Source organism: Otolemur garnettii, unplaced genomic scaffold, assembly GCF_000181295.1.
Source record: "Otolemur garnettii isolate 467f Iridium unplaced genomic scaffold, OtoGar3 scaffold00107, whole genome shotgun sequence".
NCBI classification, from domain to species: Eukaryota; Metazoa; Chordata; class Mammalia; order Primates; family Galagidae; genus Otolemur; species Otolemur garnettii.
The window spans coordinates 547,750-552,235 of NW_003852502.1; the positions used below are offsets into that span (position 1 = coordinate 547,750).

General features: G+C 40.9%; 1 non-coding gene across 1 annotated transcript; it reads right to left on the reverse strand.

The window, feature by feature from the left end:
* Window positions 1-1,055: 1,055 nt before the first annotated feature.
* On the reverse strand, window positions 1,056-1,114 carry LOC111727471. The gene has a single exon (XR_002775028.1). It is a non-coding gene; the product is annotated as a small nucleolar RNA SNORD2 (small nucleolar RNA).
* Between the last annotated feature and the right edge of the window lie 3,372 nt (window positions 1,115-4,486).

Here is a 4,486-nt window from a genome sequence, read left to right on the forward strand (position 1 = left end):
TTTCCATTTGATCCTGCAATTCCATTACTATGTATCTACCCAAAGGACAAAGATCATTTTATGACAAAGACATTGGTTCCAAAATGTTTATTGCAGCCCAATTCATAATTGCCAAGTCATGGAAGCAGCCCAGGTGCCCCTTGACCCATGAATGGATTAACAAAGTGTTTATGTGTATACCACAGAATACTACTCAGCCATAAAAGGAGATGGAGACTTCACATCATTTATGCTTACCTGAACAGAGTTGAAAGACATCCTTCTTAAGAAAGTATCACAATAATGTTAAAAATAGTACCCAGTGTACTCAGTATGAAACCAATATAAAAACACACTCTCTTATGAGTGATAAAACACAAATATAGTCTAACAAGGGGGATGGAGGGGGAAGGGAGAAGGTTTTTGGTGGGAGGAGAGAGGGCATTTGATAGAATTTCAACTAATGTGCACAATGCAAGGGTATATTTCTCAATAACTAAGAATAAACTGTAAATGTCTTACCACAAAAAATAAGTAAGTGAGGTGATGGTTATGTTAATAAGTTTGAGTAGCATTCCATATTGTATATTGAATTATCACATTGTACCCCATAAATGTATACAGTTATGATTTAATAAAAAAATTTTTAAAAATACTATTATGGTGTAGCAAAGTGATTTATACATATGTTCATATGGGTAAGCTCTGGGCTGTGATGTGAAAAGGCTTGTTTTTTATTGCAGGTTGTGGTACAGAGAAAATTGTTGATGTCTCTGACCTACAGCACCCCAGATGTCCCAGCATCTAGCCCAGTGGTTGTCAACCTGTGTGTCGAGACCCCTTCATTCCATTTGTAACAATGCCGCAATTAGGAAGGTTGACAACCACTGATCTAGCCCCTGGCTCCCTGGCAGTTGTCCTCTTGTATGTGACCCTCTCGACTGCTCCTCTGTCCATACCATGTTTCTTGGCCATGCTGCGCTCACCTTTATGACCAGGCTTTGCAGATGCTGTTCTGTCTGGGACTCCCCAGGTCCCTGGTTCATTCTCATTGCCTCTTCATCTGCATCCCCCAGGAATGAGTATTCTTTTCATTTCAGGTCAGTCCCAAAAGGTGAGTGCCATCATTTTACTCATTCTCTCTTAAACCTCATAGGAAACAACTTCCTTAGGGAAATGTTCTCTGACCTCCTGGTCAGGTCCAGCTCCCAGCACATGCCGGCAGAGTACCATGGACTCTCACTTTAGTCCTGTGACTATTAGTCTTCTGCCCACAGCACAAGACGCCCCATCTTGTTTCCTTTATCTTCAGCATGTTTTATATAATGGGACCCAAGTGATTATTTGTAGATGTGTGTGATAAATGAATGTCCATTCACATGTTATTTTGTCTTTGTCTTCGGGAGGGTTGTTTTGTGTTTGTGGTTAATTCTGTGTCTAACTTCTTGTTTCTTTCTGCCCTTGCATCTTTCTCGAGAGCATCCGTGATGGATTTCTTATAACAAGCACAGTCCTTTTCTTAGATGGTCACTCGATATTTTAAAATTTGCTCTTTACTTATACATTCTGAAATAGCTCCTCAACTTGATTATTCTTTTTAATTACTGGATTTAAGCTATAAAATTCTAGGGGTTTTGCTACCTGTATTTTTCATTTAGTGCTAGTAGACTTCAAACTATACTATAAATCTATAGTGATCAAAACAGCATGGTATTGGCACAAAAATAGAGAGGTAGATGTATGGAACAGAATTGAGAACCAAGAGATGAACCCAGACACTTATCGTCATTTGATCTTTGATAATCTCATCAAAAATATAAATTGGGGGAAAGATTCCCTATTTAACAAATGGTACCGGGAGAACTGGCTGGAGACTTGCAGAAGACCAAAACTGGACCCACACCTTTCACCATTAACAAAAATTGACTCTCACTGAATAAAAGATTTGAACTTAAGACATGAAACTATAAAGATTCTTGGAGAGAGTGTAGGAGAAACACTTGAAGAAATTGGCCTGGGAGAACACTTTATGAGGAGAACCCCCCCACACACACACACCCCAGGCAATTGAAGCAACACCAAAAATACATTACTGGGATCTGATCAAACTAAAAAGCTTCTGCACTGCCAAGAACACAGTAAAGCAAGCAGACAGCCCTCATAATGGGAGAGGATACTTGCAGGTTATGCTTCTGACAAAGGTTTGATAACTAGAATACACAGAGAACTCAAACTTATTAGTAAGAAAAGAACAAGTAATCCCATTTCATTGTGGGCAAGGGACTTGAACAGAAGCTTCTCTGACAGACAGGAGCATGGCCTACAAAGTTGCTATATCTTTAATCTCACTATGTTATCTTGTCATTCCTTGTTATTTTCTTATTTACTTATTTATTTTTGGAGACAGAGTTTTACTCTGTCACCCTGGGTAGAGCACTGTGGCATCATAGCTCACAGCAACCTCAAACTCAAGTGATTATCCTGCCTCAGCCTCCTGAGTAGCTGTGACTACAGGTGCCCACTACCATGCCTGGCTAGTTTTTTTATTTTTAGTAGAGACTAGGTCTTTCTCTTGCTCAGGCTGGTGTGGAATTCCTGAGTTCAATGGCTCCTCCCACCTCTCACTCCTAGAGTGCTGAGATTATAGGCACCTCCTTTCGTGCTATTGAGGAATCCCAGCAGTTTTATAAGAATTTCTTCCTTTTTAAATCATAGCTTGGTTTCTAAACTGTATTTATTCTTGTAGGGCTCAGGAGAATGATACAGCCTTCATCTGAACTTAAAGATCCCCTCCCCACCTTTTTCGTTTTTCTTTAATGTGTGTGCTACTTAAGGCCCACCTGGGAGCTGAAGGTTTTCAGAGCTGCAGCTAGAGCAGTGATTTTCCACCGGTGTGCCCCGGCATACTAGTGTGCTGTGGGAGGACCTTAGGTGTGCTGCAAAGATCTTTAAAGCACATCAATTAAATTATTTTTGAAAGAAGTTCGAAGCACAGTAAGTGTATCTGTTTTCTTACTCTTTTTTTTTTTTTTTTTTTTTTTTTTTGCACAAACATAAGTTAGTGTGCTGTGGAAGCTTCACTGTAGGGTCAAGTGTGCTGTCCCAAGATGAGAAAGGTTGAAAACACTTGGCTAGAGGGTGACATCAGGTACAAAGTACAGCCGCCTACCATGGCTGGCGAGAGACAGAACGTCTTCTGTTTCATGGTCCAGTTCCACGACCCCCGTGATAATTTCCCCATATTTTTATAAGAACTATTGGATGCGAGTGTGGAGATGGATGGAATTTGTGTTTTGGCAGGTTTGGGTATCTGGTGGACACTGGGGCAGCTCTGCTCACTGCTCTGTTGATGAGAACTGGCCTTTCTGACTCTGGGGGTCTGGTGGGGTGTCTTAAAGTCCCTTTCTGATTTATTCTCTTCCTGGGTTCCTGATGGCAGGTTCAGCTGATTGTTTAATGAAGTAAAACGTGAACACATGAGTGCTTTTGTTCACGTCATCAACGTCTTTGTGGTTGGTCAACATTTCTCACATGTGAAGGCGATCAGTTAACATGCTGCCTTGGGTCTTACCTCATGTGTTCTTGATGTATTTTAATGAATATTGGGTGATGAAATTAGAATCGCAACATTGCATTTCAAAGCAAAGTTCTCAGATTGTTTTTAAATGTGAGAAGCTGAAGGAGCTCACATTTTGACATCAGGAAATGAGGCTCTGTCTGTGGATCTGCTGTTTGACCCCGGGGCAGAGTTGTGCTCAGTCCATCCGGGTGGGTGCCGAGAAGTCTGGGGATACTTTCATGTTATGAAATCAATCAGGTGTTGTAGCTGTAGCTTTCCCCTAAACAGAGGGGCCTTTTAGAACCTACAAAATCTAAAGAGTTTGTCCCATACTGTGAATCAGTCAAAATGCCAACAAGACCCTTAGCATTTTTATTTACCTGAATTCTCCAAAGTGGTTAAATTTGTGTGATTAAAGTTGCCAAGTTGGCATATTTTCCTAGTATCCTTTGGGATATCTGAAATAATGGAAGGTCTCTGCTGTTGTATGTCCATTTATACGTAAGTTGTGAAGTTGCCTTTAGCAGATGACGACTGGGCGCGCAGCAAGTTTCCCATCTGAGTTTACTTGCAGCTTCTCCTGTTGTCAGCCTGGCACTCAGGCTGTGATATCCCAAGGTTGTCTAGTTTTTAATATATATTTATGCATTTGTCCCTTCTTTCTTACAAATCTTACCATGGGCAACAACTTCCAAAAATAGTTTTATTCACTTTTGTCACTTGCCACTGAATCTTTCAGAGCTCTCTGTTCAAAGTGGATGTGAACCTGGTGAGTCACTGAGTGATTTCAGTCAATGTGAATGTTATAGCTTCTGGGGACAGGGCTCGAGGGAAAGAGAAGACTGTGCTTTGCCTACAGTTATTGTTAAACTGAGACACAGGATAGAAAACTCCATCTTCCCAGAATAGGTGTGGTCCAGACAGGTTTCAGCCTCTCTCCTATCCGAT